The 7,071-nt window shown below is 42.5% G+C and overlaps 1 long non-coding RNA gene across 4 annotated transcripts; it reads left to right on the forward strand.

The window, feature by feature from the left end:
* Positions 1-1,204: 1,204 nt before the first annotated feature.
* LOC124659408 lies at positions 1,205-6,128 on the forward strand. 4 transcript variants are annotated; one of them, XR_006989569.1, is made up of 3 exons: positions 1,205-1,589; positions 1,949-2,998; positions 3,054-6,128. It is a non-coding gene; the product is annotated as an uncharacterized LOC124659408 (long non-coding RNA). The 4 variants fall into 4 exon arrangements; XR_006989568.1 differs by having other exon boundaries at positions 1,205-1,363; positions 1,472-1,589; positions 1,949-6,127; XR_006989566.1 differs by having other exon boundaries at positions 1,949-3,892; positions 4,586-6,124.
* Positions 6,129-7,071: the final 943 nt, after the last annotated feature.

Genomic DNA, 7,071 nt, shown 5'->3' on the forward strand with positions numbered 1-7,071 from the left:
TATATAACTACTATATAATAGGGCAACCAACATCTTTTTTTCCACAATTTTGAGCTTCTTTCTCAATTAATCTCATGCTGACACGTATAGTTTGCTTTTCGTTGATTGTTTCTGGTGTGTGATTTGGGTGCCCCGTGCGATTTCTATCTTCATGCTCTTCTGTCTTTCCTTCTGTTTCTGGACGTATTTGTTCATTGGCTGGGTGACTTTAGCTAGCTAAAATAGTGCACCGCTTTGACCAAATTTAGTCGGTTCGCGACCGTACGTGCTTTTCTCTCCCCAACGTCTGTTCTCGGGCGAGGATACAGAGGCGCACACCGGAGCAGCAGCCGCGGCCGGCACATCCTTGGCTCCACGGCGGCCTGCGCCCCCTCCGCTCCCCGACGGCCGGCGCCTCCCCGGCTCCCCCGCCGCCGGCGCGTCCTCTGATGTGCGGCGGCCAGCACGTCCGCGGCGGCCGGCGCGTCCTCGGCCCTCCGGCGGCTTGCGCCCCCTCGGCTGCCCGGAGGCCGGCCCGTCCGCGGCGGTTGGCGCCTTCTCGGCTCCCCGGCCGCCGGGCGTCCGTGCAGCGGCCAGCGCCTCCTCGGCTCTGCAACGGCCGGTGCCTCCTCGGCTCCGCGGAGGCCGGCACGTCCTCAGCCCTCTTCTTCCTCCTCCGACGGACTACACGGCGGCCCTCCGGCGAGGCACAGCCCCGTCGCCTTCCTACTGTTCCTCTGGTGCCTCTCGCCGCCTCCCGCGCCGCGGCTCGCCTTCGTGCCGCTCTCTCTCTCTCTCGGCGCGCTTTCGTGCCCGTCCCGCGCGTGGCGTCCGACGGCATACCGACGCCACGGAGGTGGACGAGACGGCAGGCGGCGGCGCAGATGGGCGTGATGGAGCGCAAGGCAAGTAAGGAGTCGGAGCAGCGGACGTACCTGGTGGCCACGGTGATGTCCAGCCTCGGGATCGCCTCCATGGCCGCCGCCGTCTACTACCGCTTCACCTAGAAAATGGAGGTGCCCTTCTCTATCCACCTTGCCTGGCAATTTCCCTGGTTGATTTTCCATTGAAATTTCAGCTCCACTAAAATTTGTTGATTTTCGTTAGGAATCGTCCCGCCACCACACGGACGACGACCACGAAGCCACGATGCAGTCCGCGTCCACCGACGGAAAGGGACGTATGGGAGGGGATCCATTAGTTGGGCGGAGGCTGTGGCGTCCAGCGGCGGCAAGGGGGGCGGGGGCGCCCAGGTTTCTCCCTCCATCTCTCTCTCACTGCCGCCGCCGTGGCCCAGGTCCTCCCTGGCGTGTTCTTCTCATGTCCCTGTGAGAGATACCTCTTGCAGCTGCTGGTCCAGATAAGAGAAAAGATGCAAGTTTAGGTGGACATCTGCCTAGAGTTCTCCATCCACGACATACAAGATACATCAGTCGAAAGACCTGGTTAGTTTTATGCTCTCTTTCTTGTGTTTGTTCATCTCCAATTCTAGGTTCAGATTAGTACTCCACTAGCTTGTGCGAGTTGCTACGCTGGGACATGGAAGACCATCAGGAAAATCAGCGCAGTCCAGCTGTGGCTATGATGCACATCTCTTGGCAAAATTCGAGGTAAGTTTTCTTTTCAGGTGCATTTGATTAATTTGCCCTAGGAGTACATATTTAATTTTTTTGAAGTATGATTAATTTGTTCCTATCAAAAGTGTATAATGCAGCTTAAAGTTTACATAGTTTCGTTGATAAATTGTATGTATGATCTTGCTCATCTTCTGAAAGCAGTCACCAAATGGCCATTTTAATTTCCTAGATGTTCCATCCAAAATCTATTTGATGGATCCTACACTACCATGAAATAAATTAGAATTGAATATTACTTTTAGGAAAATGGGATTGTTTAATGCTCAGCACCAAACTCCTACTTAACTTTCCATTTATTTACTCATATACAGAAATTATTGTGTTTTGTATAGGACTTAAATCTCGGGGAGCATAAGTGTCTCACAGGGAAGTTTTAGGCACAAGATGTTCAAGGTACTGTACAGTTTTTCTTACACATTCAGATTTTATTGGTGAGAGACATGCTTATGACAATCCGTCCTATTTAAAGAGATTTCATTTGATTATTTATCTGCTCTTATGTAATTAGAGTGCAAGGATAATTTACTTTCAGCATGTTTAGCCCATGAGCGACCAGCGTTTTCCAATGTTGGTTCTTATGAGATATGGTATCAGTACTCACCGTGATGTGAAGAACCGTAAAATTGTTTGTTACTGATGTATGCTTCCGTTTTTACCATTCATGTTGGTCGTCTAATGAGTTGATTATAAGGCAGTCAGGTTAGGTGTGCATGGCTTTAACTAAATTCTTTTGCAATGTGCATATATTTCGTTAGGAACATCAACCTTCATAAAATTTGTTTCTACTTACCTATGGTTGTGTTCTCTATTATAATATTTAACCTGCGGTATCATAGGTGTCACATTTGTTTGTTTTTTCTCCCAAATTTTATGCAGGCTGCAATTTTAATTGAGGATGGACTATACATTAGAAATCACTAAGATGAATACTTCTCCCACTGTATTGCTAAAAGAACATGCCTAATTAACAAAGAAAATGCTAAATAGACAACTGCAACTCATGTGTATTTATTTCTTCATGTTCCTTGACAGAGTATTCTGAAAGATGTTCTTTATCAATCCAGAGTATTCTGAAACATGTTTCCGTTTAAGAACGGGATTGCCATGGCAGGGCATCTGAGATTTAGTATGGTTTGAGTCTAAATTACAGCTAAAGAAATAAGGACGGCTTGCTACTTTCAATTTTTTGTTTGGTTCATCCAAATCCCATCATGTTAGATAAGTACTGGAGAACATGCTTTCCAAAGCAAATTTATTATCTATCCTTTCTCTATCAATTTTATTTTTAAGTTTCGATTTCTGTTTGCTTGACCCAAATTCCTACAGATGCACGATTTCATGATAGTGCGCTTTTTAAATCCTCGCCACCTCCATGTACCTGGGTGAGCCACTACTTTGATGGTTTATGTTAAGATTGTTGGTTACTTTTTTCCATAGGTTGGACGAATTACTTGCACTACTCGCTTTCATAGGTTTGTTTATTATTTTGTTCCTGAAATATCTCATTTTTTCTGTTTTGATGCTAAAGCCTACAAGATATGTCATCAACGAATATTATTTTTTGCAGTATAGAGGAAAGTATAACTTATTCTCAAATACCTTGATTTAGGGCTTATATTCTGTAAGAAACGAATCTTGAGACAAATAGATTCTTACTGGAAATAGGTGCTTCCGGGTGTATTAATTCCATGTTTCTAAAAAAAAAATTCATTGTTGCCTCCAAATGAAGCATGATACTCTGCGTACTATGTATGCTTGAAGAATTTACTCTAAGGTTTATACTTAAACCCAAACATTCCTGAACAGTGAGTTCTTAACGGAGATACATTTTACATTTCTTTAAGGGCAAAAAGATTGGATGGTTCAGACTCTTTTGTTATGATATTTTCTTTTTACCAATTTTGCTACCCTGTATGAATTAAGCGAAATTACCATCAAGTCTTAGAACGGCTATGGAGTATGTTGGTGGTGGTGACTGAATTCCCAAGTTTTCTTCCTTTGCCATCATGCCTCTGTTATGAATACAGTTTTCATGATAGTTAAAGCACACTGTTCAGAAGGGATTATGTATGCAACCATCATACTGCTGACTACATTGTGCATCTCCCATTTATTAACTTCTATCTGAGAAGTCCTTTTTCTGTTTTGTCTGCATATATGATATACTGCTTATATTTACCTCTTGCTGGTTAATTTCAAGAACACCTCGATTGAGCAATTGACAATGTTACATTGTGCAAGAGCTGGGATCATCCGCTTGCCACTTTCTTCCAAACGTAAAGATGAAAAGGATATTTCATTTCTATTCTTACATGTCAAGCTAATAAGGTGAAGTAGTAATACATAATCTTTTCACGGGAAATAATATTTTCTTGAAAAGATAACTTTTTTAGTCATTGCTTTGCATCCGTACTAGCATTAGGGTATTGCGTTGTTGCAGATGATGGGTGTATTTGGTATCTATCGATATTAATATATTCCCTTTATCGAATAATTGCTTTGCAATAGATGTCCAATTTTTGTACTTCCTCCCTTAATTTTTGTAGGGCATTGATGTGTTGAAACAGTAGTATATTGAGCTTCATGAGTGATTTATCCACAGCTTTACCAGAATACTCATATTATTTAGTAGTTATATTTTTATATGCCAGGATCATTATTTATTATCAGAATTGGTTCTGCCTTTGGAATTAGCCTGTTGAAGTTTTTCCATAGTATATAATCTTTCTTTCATTAGTTCAGTAGGCATGAATAAGATTATCGTATAGACTGTAACAATCAAGCTCTCCTTAGAAGTGTGTTATCACATACTTCTCTTAAAATAGCTTATGAAGCTTCATTTTGAGGGCATGAGGGTCCAATATCTCCTTTTTCTCATTATCTTCCAATTTGTATTATATGTGATCCGAATTATTTATGTAGAATATGGTTTACGGTAAATTTAGAGAGATTCATACATAGATTTGCAGGCCAAACCCTGAAGAACTGGTAGTAGTTTTTCCTTCGGCAAGCATGAAGAGGAGAAATGGAATTACGAATATGCAAAGGGAAGCGATGTATTTGCACAGTACATTCTTTTTCTCATCAACTCTATATTATACATACATATGATGCTTGCTTTCAGGTTCCTTGCACATTCCACATTAATTAAGTAACCGAGATGCCAAATTATTTTATAGTTCGTCGAAAGTAAAATTTTCCAATTCAGTTGTGCTAGCTCCCATATGATATCATGTTACTCTGTCAGGCTGCCATGTGTTGGCAATGTTTAGCTAAACAAATTAGTAATAGTCTTATTTGTTTGCTACAAAATAAATTAGCTATAGTCCTCTTCCAATGTCACATGTTTCACCAAGATAGAGTTCTTTGAGTGTCACAGAATTTTCTGTTATATATAAATGCTAGCTCCCATATGATATTGTGTTTCTCTATCAGGCTGCCATGAGTTGGCAATGTTTAGCTAAACAAATTAGCAATAGTACTCTTTGAGTGCTACAAAATAAATCGGCAATAGTCCTCTTCCAGTGTCACATGTTTCACTAAGGAGAGTTCTTTGAGTGCCACACAATTTTCTGTTCTATTATGTACATTACACCCTTCCATGCATAATAAGTGTATTAGTTTAGTTTAAAAAGGACCCAAGAATATCCTCTCATGCACAGTAATCTATTCAGTGAAAGATGACCATGGAAAAGTGGTGTATTTCTGCACGTTTAGAACACACGGTTTGCTGATATATGGAAATAGCTATTCAGTGAAAGATGACCATGGAAAAGTGCTTAATTTAGATTTCTGGGTGTCATTCCTTCTCAGGTTTGCTGGTTATGCAGACCTGCTCTACTCTTAGCGCATGGCCTGTAGTTGGCCTGTAGTTCATGGTTATTTGTATGTATCTGCCAACTATGTTAGAAATGGCAAGCCTACAATAAAAGGAAATTTGCAGGATACACCATGTATGTTTTAAAATAATCATGATTTGAGAACATAAATACTTCTATTAATCAATTCCCTGCTCATATCTTCGAGACTATTGCTTTTTCTTTGTAGAAATTTGATGATTTCTTTGTATGAAATATGATGATATGCCCACAAGCCCACAAACACCACTTTGGATCACTTTGAACGCATGAATGGCAAACTATAGGCATCATTATTTGTTTGAAAAGAATATTTGAACAGAAATTTAATGGAGAACACTGCTTGGACCACCCACTTCAGTGAATAGTAGAGGCCAAGGACCCAACAAGAGGAGCTAGAACATGCCAAGCATGGCACCGACGAGTCCGTCCGGTCTGAACTTGCAAGGGATCTCTACATTACGTGAGGCAGCGCTTGAGACGTTGCCTTCGGTTGTTTCCTTTCAATCTTTTAGATGTATGCTATGTACTGAAACTTACTAAGGGTGTACTATTACAATGTAATTTCATGCATTTCTTATGTTCAATTTACTATTACACCTCCGCATCTCCGTCGTAGTTTGACAACGTAACAAAGCATCCTTTGTTCTTCAACTCCTGGCTTGGCGCGGCGTGCCGCCGCGCCTGTCCTTGCTAGTTACTATACTAAACTTGAACAACTTCGATTTTTCTCAGTTTTCCTGATTTTTTTTTACCCACCTGCCATCTTGACACGTGTTTTACCTTGGTACACTGATGGTCTGTGTGTATTTTAGGGGATGCATTGCAATTTCCAACTATTTTGGCTCCCCTGTGTTATTTCTTTCGTGTGTACTTCTGGGTGGATGTAGTGGTTCCCTCTTCATGTAGCACTGCTGTGTGGTGGACCCCGCTACGTGGTAAAGCGGTGCGGTGGTCGTATCTATCTGTTTGTTGGCCTTGACCATGTGTAGTTGACGGTGGTTTATTCACTTTCCTTTTTCACTACTGCAATTTTCCTTTCGTTTTCTTCCCTTCTTTCTTTCTGGTTTCCCCCGCCAGATCTGATTCGATTTGCCTGTAATGGAGGAGTCGTTGGAGGGAGGTGTGGTGGTGGTCAACGTCGCGGTGGTGGGGCTGGCGGCCGAGGGCAGGTCCATGGCCTTCCGCGCGCGCCGGCGGCGTTGGTTGGCGACGCGTTACGGGGCGTCCTCGCTCTCCGTGTATCGATGGAGGGTCGGCTGCTGACGGAGGTGAATCTGCTGTTGTGGTGGTCGGCTGATGCAGATGCTCGGAGATCGGTCCCTTCAGGTTCTCTGGTGCGGGGCACCATTGTCCACCGCTTCCGCGCTTCCAATCCATTGGCTACTTCGTTTCAGTAGGCAGCAGGCCACATCAACTTCTTACTATTTCTATTTCTTCTTCTGGTATGTGATGCTCTCAATTAAGTACACAATTATTTGTGTTCTGTTATTTGGACTTTCAGTTTTTCCTCCTAATTGATTTTTATTTTATAGTGATTTACGTTTGTAGGCTTTGTACCTAATATTGCTGGCTCTGATGGACAGTTACTGGGGTCG

Source organism: Lolium rigidum, chromosome 6, assembly GCF_022539505.1.
Source record: "Lolium rigidum isolate FL_2022 chromosome 6, APGP_CSIRO_Lrig_0.1, whole genome shotgun sequence".
Classification (NCBI taxonomy): domain Eukaryota; kingdom Viridiplantae; phylum Streptophyta; class Magnoliopsida; order Poales; family Poaceae; genus Lolium; species Lolium rigidum.